Source organism: Schistocerca nitens, chromosome 7, assembly GCF_023898315.1.
Source record: "Schistocerca nitens isolate TAMUIC-IGC-003100 chromosome 7, iqSchNite1.1, whole genome shotgun sequence".
Lineage (NCBI taxonomy): Eukaryota > Metazoa > Arthropoda > Insecta > Orthoptera > Acrididae > Schistocerca > Schistocerca nitens.
In genome coordinates this window covers 270,685,031-270,694,754 of record NC_064620.1, presented here as the reverse complement: position 1 = coordinate 270,694,754, position 9,724 = coordinate 270,685,031, and the positions used below count along the sequence as shown (strand labels likewise).

General features: G+C 43.0%; 1 non-coding gene across 1 annotated transcript; it reads left to right on the top strand.

The window, feature by feature from the left end:
• The first annotated feature begins 8,008 nt into the window (after positions 1-8,008).
• LOC126196660 (U2 spliceosomal RNA) lies at positions 8,009-8,199 on the top strand. Its single transcript, XR_007539121.1, has one exon. It is a non-coding gene; the product is annotated as a U2 spliceosomal RNA (small nuclear RNA).
• The last annotated feature ends 1,525 nt before the right edge of the window (positions 8,200-9,724 follow it).

Below are 9,724 nucleotides of genomic sequence, written 5' to 3'. Positions count from 1 at the left end.
CACTTGTACTACACAGACCTCTGGAATTTGAACTACGGGTTTGGGAACGTACGACAGATAACTGCTGAAAGCAGTGACACACTGCCGATACACTGTGCCCAACATGTGCAGCAATCCGCCGATAAGTTTACCCAGCTCCGGACAATGTGACCCTGATGGCTGAGGTTGTTCAACAGGAGTACGTCTGGGCGTCGTTGTACCCTAGAATGTATATTGCACACACTCATCACCACTTAACGCAGTTACCGCCTGCCTGCAGGGTCAAAATAGCCGTGACACGCCTCCTGAGCGACGCCTGAGCGCCAATGACCGTGAAAAATGATTCACTGTATCCCCTCGTTATGCACATATCCTGGTGCCACAGAGCACTCTGCCTAAGGGTGCGGCAGTGTAGGAATATATTACAACATTTGATTTTCAGACAACATGATGAAGCCTTGAAGGAAGTATTTATGTCGAATTTCTGAGCATCTGAAATTCTGCAGCGTATTTTTGTTTTGGACAGGGAGAGAGACAGACTTTTTGAAAAGACAAATAAAAATATAACTTACAGTGTTGACCATTTGTACTGATACACCGGGTAGGACAGCAAATAAAGGAACATATTATTGTGTGTAGACAGTGTGGCAAGAAGAATACATGAACAAATCTGTAGGTGAATTTGGTCATACAGGGTGAGAAATGTAGTACATAGAGATGACATCTGATAGCAACAGCTGAACGTCGAGTCGAACTTAGTTTTGATCACAGATACGTGTGCGTAGTTCTACGCTGCTTCGACTTCATAGCCACGTTAATAATACATTCTCATAGGGATTTGTATTTCAAAAAGTGCGACCTTTACAGTGTCTGAAGCCAGCAAGCTAAGCTACCTCGAGCAGCCTCTTCCAACCCCGAACCAACTCGCTGATAATATCCACCAACCTCTGTAATGATTTCTAATGAGAAACAACATTCTAACACTGCCTCTAGCAAGGCGTAGTCTCAAACGTGCGTCAGCGATACACAACAGCCTGGTTAACTGCATGAGGAAGACTACTAACACACGGAACTAGAGCTTTGACGTAAACTTAACAGCTGGATGGAGACCAGACTATATGGAGCTCCTTGTAAGCATGGCATCGATACCTTCAATTTCCCAGCACATTAGCTCTACTACTTCAAGTACGTGCAGAAGGTTAGAAAGGCCCTGGAACCGTTAACGAAGTCTAAACTATAGGAGTTCTTCACAAATCCGATTAGAGAAATCCCGTCGAAGCGAAGTGGCCGTTCTTGAAGTGGATCATCTGGATAAATGTCCACAGTCCAGATGTACTGTCATCCGTACGATCTCAGTGCTTCTTCATAGTAAATGACAAACGCGCTTCAAACGAGAAACTGAGCGAAATTCGTCTGTGTTCCACATCAGCGTACGGGATTTGAAGGTAGCTGAATATCTTCATTCACAGGTTTATGCTTGGAAACCTAGCCACAATACCGAAAATCTGCGTCACGAACCGGTAATTAGAGACCGAACAAATTCAGATTATATTGACATGAAGGAACTTTTCTGTCGTGAGAAGCTCCGATATCCACCGAACAAAAGTATTGTCGCAGCTTGACGTATTGGATATACGCTGGTGGTTCCCATGTCCCAACTTGGACGATTATTACTCCTACGTTGAATACTAGGACAGAGGAAAAATATCAAAAAACTTACGGTAGCATACTAAAAATTATTATTAACCTGTAAAGATACCACTATATATAAAAATTAGGAACAATCGCATCGATGACGAGAGTGCTTCAGCGCCATTCAGATTGTGGCCGACACGCTCCTCACAGCATTGGATGGTAATGATCTCATAGTCTCCAATCACCCGAGATACCACCAACTGAAAACGCGATGAATTCAAATGCCTATGTCCTACTTGTGGGATTCAATGAATCCAGAATCTTCACCTTTCAATGGTGCGTCATGCATAGGCACCTGTTGCTAAGCATGTGAACTCATTTTTTAACGATAAATTCTCGTGTAATACTGTAAATTAAATCATATCTCATTTGTATTACGTGTGATTTCTGTAGCGAAAGTTGGTTTCCTAAGGGAAAAGAAAAAGGGTTTATCGATTGTAGAACTGTAGTGGCTGCCAAATGGAAGCATGTCAGTCTCTCTGTAACCCGTGACCAGATGGTTTCAGTAGGTCTGGAGAACACGCTGGTTAGGGAAACAACCGAACGCCATCTATATTGAGTTAATTCAGGCCTGAACGGGCAGCATATAGTCTTCAATTAACTTGTTGAAAGATGTCACGGAGACTTCGCCGATAGCGCACAGTCACCGGCTTTGACACGTAACGAAATGTAACGGCTGTTGTCCATATTACTAGCTGCAGATAAACAAAGGAGAGGTGAAATCTGAACTCGATACCAGTGAGATTTTTGGGAAACATTTAAGCGTATGTATAACGGATGGGCAAATGGGGAATGGAAGTGGTATATTTGTTGCAGTAAACGAGAAACTCAAATCCACGAAGATAGAATTTATACTGCATGTTAGATTGTTTGGGATAGACTCAGTATCAAGGGCTGACATAAAATGACAACTGGGTCCTTCTGTCGCCTACCAGACTCATCTCCTGACGTAACCGAAAACTTCAGAGAAAACATCAGTTGACTTGCATGTAACTTCCCCAATCATTCTGTAATCATCAGTGGATACTTTAATCATCCTACAATCAATTGGAAAAATTACTGTTTTTTAGTGGTGGGCGTGATAAGACATCGTGTGAAACATTATTAAATGCCTTCTCTGAACTGCCTAGAAGAGATACGGAAATATACTGAATCTAATGGCAACATATAGACCTGACCCCTTTGAGGATTACCACATCGAAACCGGTATTTGGAAATTTGTGGTAAGGATCTAAGGGACCAAACTGCTGAAGTCATCGGTCCCTAGGCTTACACACTAATTAAACTAACTTAAATTAACTTATGCTAAGGACAACACATATACCCATGCCCGAGGGAGGACTCGAACTCCCGACGGGGGAGGCCGCGTGAACCATGACAAGGCGCCCCTTGACCGCACGGCTACCCCGTGCGGCCGTGAAACCGGTATCAGTGAACATGACGCGGTTGTGGGAATAATGGTTATCCAAGTGCAAAGGACAACTGAAACACGCAGAAAGATGTATGTGTTCAGCAAACTAGATAAAGATCAGTAGTGTTATATGTCAGTGACGAACTTGAAATTAACAGCACAGGGAAGGAGCATGTAGTGGAATAATGGCTCAAATTTAAAAGAATAAATGACCATGTACTGGATAGACATATACCCAATACAACAGTTCATAATTGGAGTGACCCTCCGTGGTATACAGTCACTGTAAATAAACTTCTAACGAAACAGAGATTACTGCATAAGACCTGGAAAACGATGCATAGGTCTATAGATACAGATATGCTGAATGAAACGCATTTGCCTGTCAAGAGAGAAATGCGTAAAGCCTTCAATGACTACCGTACCAGAATACTGCCAAATGATCTTTCACTAAACCCAAAGAAATTCTGGTTGTACGTAAAGGCTGTTAGTGACAGCAAAGTTACTGTCCAATCCCTAGCAAATAAGAAAGGCACTGAAATTGAGGGTAACTCCGTTTCCATTTGTTCCTTTACGAAGAAAACCCAAGAGAATTGCTCCAATTTACTCTTGGTATCACTGAAAAGATGAGCGAAATAAGCATTAGTGCCAGTGGGATTGATGAACTGCTGAAATGATTAAAACTGAACAAAGCTTCAGGGCAGTTTTGGATTTATACTGAATGTGCGGCTGAGTTAGCCTCTTTTCTAACCATACTCTATCATAGATCGCTCAAACAAAAAACCGTGCCCAATTCTTAAAAAAAAAATCTACAGAAAGGGGAGCAGAAGTGATCCACAAAACTACCGTCCAATATCCTTGACATCGATTTGTTGTCGAATCTTGGAACATATTCTAATTCTAAGCTCAGACGTAATGTGAATTATCTCCATGCCAACCAGCATGGATTCCGAAAACATCGATCACGTAGAACCCAATTCTCACTTTTCTCACGTGACGTACTGAAAGCATTTGACTCAGTAGCACACCTAAGATTGTTGTCAAAAGTCCCATCATATGGGGTACAAAATTAAATTTGTGACTGGACTGTGGACCTTTTGGTAGGGAGCACACAGCAAGGAGAATCATCAGATGTAGAAGTAACTTCGAGTGTGGCCCAGGGAAATGTGTTTGAACCTTTACTCTTCATGTTGTATATCAAGGACCTTGCAGAAATTATGGATAGTAACCTCAGACTTTTTTCAGATGATGCCGTTATCTGTAATGAAGTACTGTCTGAAAGAAACTGCATAAATATTCAGTCAGATCCTGATAAGACTTCAAAGTGGTGCAGATTGGCAGCTCGCATTAAGTGTTCAAAAATGTAAAATTATGTACTTCACAAAACGAAAAACTCACTACCCTGTAACTATAGTATGAATGAATCACTGTTGGAATCGGCCAACTCATACACATATCTGAGTGTAGCGCGCTGTACCAATTTGAAATGGAATAATCACATACTCAGTAGTGGGCAAAGCAGGTGATCAGTTTAGTGGCAGAATACTGGGGAAACCCAATCAATCTATAAAGGAGATTGCTTACAAATCATTCTTATGATTGGTTCTAGAATATTACTCAAGTGTATGAGACTGTACCAAACAGGACTAATACAGGACACACAGAGGCATTCAAACAATCATTCTTCCTGTGCTCCATATGTGAATATGTGAATGGAATAGGAAGAAACCCTAATAACTGGTACAATGGGATGTATCCTCTGTCATGCACTTCACGTTGGTTTGAAGAGTATAGATGCAGATGTAGAACGCGTTCTGAACCCATTGGCACTCCATATCGTCACGCCAGATGCCGGAAGTAGTGGAGCAAAGACTATACGACGCCACTTTTGAAATCAAATTGATATGCTGATTAATTAAATTGTGATAGCTGATTGAATTATGGCCTTCACCCATTGTGCTGTAAAGTGGTTTATGATTCCTGGCGATTGATTTATGACGCCCTATGAATACTGCATCTTTCTGAGAAACCTTCCATCCCTCCCCTTCCCCCTTGCCTGCCCCTCTGCAGAATTCGCATCCCCCTCTCTCTCGTCGATACTAATATACTTGTAATACCAAATTAATTGACTAATTAATTAAACTGTCCAATTAGTTAGCCCCCCTCTAGAAAATCCCCAGCCCATCAGAGGGTCCCTCCCCTCCTAAATTCCTATTAACAGAAAATTTATGTCACAGTCCAAAATGACCAACCCAGAATAGTACCACAGTCTAATTCCCCTCCTCCTATTTGCGGAAAATTCAAACATTGATGGAAGAACTCAAGTTTTCCTTTGGCTCTTAAGCCTAGGAGTTGGGGAGGGGTAGTTGCCTTTGACTGAGCACTAGAGAGTAACTCTATCCAGTCTCTTTACTAACTGCTGGATGTAGAAAGGATGTTTTGCTGTTAGTTTAGCACTAGAGAATTGCTCCTGCCAGTCTAGCCAATAGCCCTATATGGTAAGGATGGGTAACAACATTCACCAAGGTGCAGGGGAGTAGCCTCCTGTAGATCTACAAATGAATTGCTACTGGGAGGGACATAAGGATGGGTGATAATATTAGAACAGCGACCTACTGTCAAAGTGTGGCTACTATTTTTATTATTATTTCATCCCCACAATCCATATAGTAGGGAGTGGGGCGTCGGCAGTACAATACTCCACTCTTGAGCCAAGAGCATTCATAAAGAGATAATAAAGATTATGGCAAAATAAAAATATGAGGACTGTTTACATTTTAAATTAAAACAGTTGATGACTGAGTGCTGCAAGAATGAAAACTATGTAAATTAAAAAAAGATCTGCGATGAGATGATATTATTGTATGAAACAAGTACTGGAACACTGCACTTTCTCTTAACATCAGAAGGACCTGCACTGTGTGGAAAGTATTGTGGGAGGAGAGAATGAGTTCCTTGGAGGTTGGGAGGCGTGGATAAATAGGTTGCGGCTTGTCAGGTGGTGAATCTATGAAGATGATACATATGAGGTAAAGCAGATAGTGGGAATACAGACAATGGATAGGACGGAGGGTGAGGAAGAGAAACGGTGTGTGGGGAGAGTAGAGGTACAAGATGAAATACGTAGGTGAGAGGAGCTCTGATGTGGAGTGGCGTAGGTGGGGAAGGGTTAAAGCTGGTAGGAGGGATAAATATTTGCTTGGATCTCATTGTCTGGAAAGGAAGATGGTGGAAGTTGCTTTGGGATAGGATATGGAGTGTGTAGGTTTAAGGATGAAGAGATGTATTTGTGAAGAGACAGCAGCATACAAGAGTTGGTGGTCAGAGGTGAGACAATGGGGTTATCAGAACCTAGTTTATTTATAGTATAGGAGTTGTGGAGGTGTTTGATATGGGTGAGGAGGGGTGGTAATTTGATAAGATGGTAGAGGATCCATGTGGGGGAAAGTAAATGAATGCAGAAGCGAGATGGAGTGCATGGTGTTTGACGACCTGGAAGGACTTAAAGGACTTTAATGGGGCAAATATCCATGCAACATTGGCATATTACAAGATGGCTTGAGATCAAGATTTTGTAGGTGTGGAGAATATTGGAGGAATGTAATCCCCAGGCTCGGCCTGTTAGTAGTTTTAGTCTACTGTGGGATATCTATTGGATGGTTAGTAGGTGAGGTCACCACATTAGTTGTCAGTCAAGGGTTAGTCCAATATATTTTAGTGTGTTAGTTACCTGGATAGGACGGTCGTAAATGGTAAGGTAGAAGTCATGCAGGCAGAAGGCACAGATGCTTCCTCCTATAATAATTGCTTGGATTTTGGAGGTGTTGATCTTGAGGAACCATTAGTTAGAGGAAAACTGATTGAGGCAGATTTGGAAGGATCGTTGGATTTTCTGAAGCGTAGAGCAGAGGGCGAGGAAAGTGGTGTCATCAACATACTACAGGAGGTGGACTGGTGAGGTTAGTGTGGGCATGTCAGCAGTGTAGAGGAGATAAAGGCGAGAAGAGAGGGTGCAGCCATGTAATGGTACAGGGATTTGTATAGTTAATAGTAAGAAAGGACAGACAATTAGACAGGAAAGACGCAATAAGGCGGACATAGTTAACTGGAAGTGCATATGTTTGGAGCTTAAAAAGGAGACCGGAACGCCATAGAGTTATAGGCTTCCTCTATGCCGAGGGACACAAAAGTAGCAGCTTTATGGGAGATGAGTCGGAGGGTTTGGAGAAGGGTGAGGTGCAGGACAAGGTCATCAGAGGAGAAACTGGAACAGAAGCCACACTCATTAATTCGAAGAAGGAGGTGGTGGGTCAAGTGTTGTTGGGTGCATTGGGATAGGATGGATTCGAAGGTCTGGCTGACCAGCACGACTATAAATCCCTGCCCCTACATATAGGAGTCCTGCAGAAACGACATTGTGGAATGAAATACACTAACCAATAGAAACGTGGAAAATACATCGTATGATATTTTTTACAAGTGTAGGGCTGATTATCTTAATTCAACATGGCATCTCAAGAGGAATAAACTGAAGAGTCACCTCCAGTCTAATCCAGCTCCATCTACCGTGTGTATAGTGAATCTGAAAAGCAGACTACCTCGACTCTTCCTTTGTACCTGACCGCTCAGTACATAATAAGCTGCAACTTCTGGTCGCCGATCCCTCTTGACCACTGCTACACTGCCCGTGGCACACTGCAAGACAAGCAGGTGCGGCTTGGGCATATAATTCGAACTGCAGTTTCACCCCCAATGTAGACTCTTCCCAGTTTAAAAAATCTATTTTACCCAATCCGAAATCGGAATGTTATTGTCCATACACCTCAAATTTCTCAAATGAATTGTAGATTCCTTCCTTTTATACAAGTTGTTTTCGCAGACAGAACAAATACGAGCACACTCGGGTTTTCACATTGCTGAAGTATCGTTAACTGTTGTGAAAATACTGTACAACAGTAAATCCATTCTTAACAGCTTAATATCTGTTATATCCTGCATCACAGGACTAGAATATTAAACTCTTTCTTGGCTCATGGTGGAGTGCTAAGAGCATGCACTACATCTGTCACAGGTGCCTCCCCGCTTTCAAATTCCCGTAAGATAGCTAAATGCTTCGTCACCTACTAAGTATCTTAAGGCAACCAAATATCAGAAAAGAGGAGTCGTAAATATCGGGTTAATATTGCATATCACTTTATAAATTCGGTTATGTAGCTGACTTTATTAAGATGGCCATCTCTCCCTATGCAGGTGGGATATTGAAATTTCGTTAAAAGATCTCACCGCTAAGAAAGAACTCCTGATTAACGCTTCAACTTGCGAATCATATCCATGCTACTGTCACCATCCCTTCCACCTGCCCGGCGGCTCGTCAATAATATCAAATTGTTGACTAAATAAGTAAACTGATCAGTCGTAGCCGGCCGAAGTGGCCGTGCGGTTAAAGGCGCTGCAGTCTGGAACCGCAAGACCGCTACGGTCGCAGGTTCGAATCCTGCCTCGGGCATGGATGTTTGTGATGTCCGTAGGTTAGTTAGGTTTAACTAGTTCTAAGTTCTAGGGGACTAATGACCTCAGAAGTTGAGTCCCATAGTGCTCAGAGCCATTTTTTTTTATCAGTCGGATTACACTCGTCAGGTAAATTTACAGACAATTCTGTGACCTCTCTAGGGCCTCCCCATAAGCTATGTAGTCACTCCCTCCGATACCAAAATGGGTGGTAACCATAGTCAAACAACTGAAGACATCCAACGCTAATTACGCTCTATCCGTCGGTTGTCTTGTCATGCTTGTGGAATTAAATCACTTAGAACTCAGATACCGCTCCTGTTGAGACCTCTCAGTCTATGGTTGCAGTAGGATGTTCCATTCTGTCCTCCATCCCCATGACGCCTCTGCCATCATTTCCGACGCCGCCACCGGGTCGCATGCGAACAGCTGCCACTGCCACCAGCCGCACGTCGGGCCCGTACCACTCCTAGCCGGCACGCCTCTGCTCGCCATGCTGCACAGCTGCTAATGATTTTAGACTCGCAGAAATTGTCCTATTCTTCTCGGAAGGTCTGGGCGCTTAAATGTCACGGAGGTAAAAACGAAGAAGTTGAACAATTTGCTTCCCTTCCTCCAACCAGCAAACCGAAACGTTCTGAGATGTGTTTCCGAAATACGCCGGAAAAGCTGACTCAGTGAGCAACAGCAAAATACCTGTCTGCTGACCACCCCACCACAAACCTGTATGAGCCTACAGACCTGGATTTCTATCAGAATACAGCCCAATACACGCGTTCCTATTGGCAGCCGCCCAATTAGTGGGTGGATGCTTCGAGAACTCAAGTGGGAATCTCTGGAGCGAAGGCGATGTTCTTTTTGAGAAACACTATTGAGAAACTACACTTGAAACCGACTGCACAAGGATTCTACTTCCGCCAACATACATTTCACGTAAGGACTATGAAATGAGAAGTACGGAGGCATACAGACAGTCTTTTCCCCCCTCGCTCTGTTTTCGAGTGGAATGGGAAACGAAATGACTAATACTGGTATAGTGTACCCTCCACCACGCACCTTACGAAGGTTTGCGAAGTATCCATATAGATGTGGATGTATATTTGGTCTACCTACTTGGTTGTCAGTCCATCC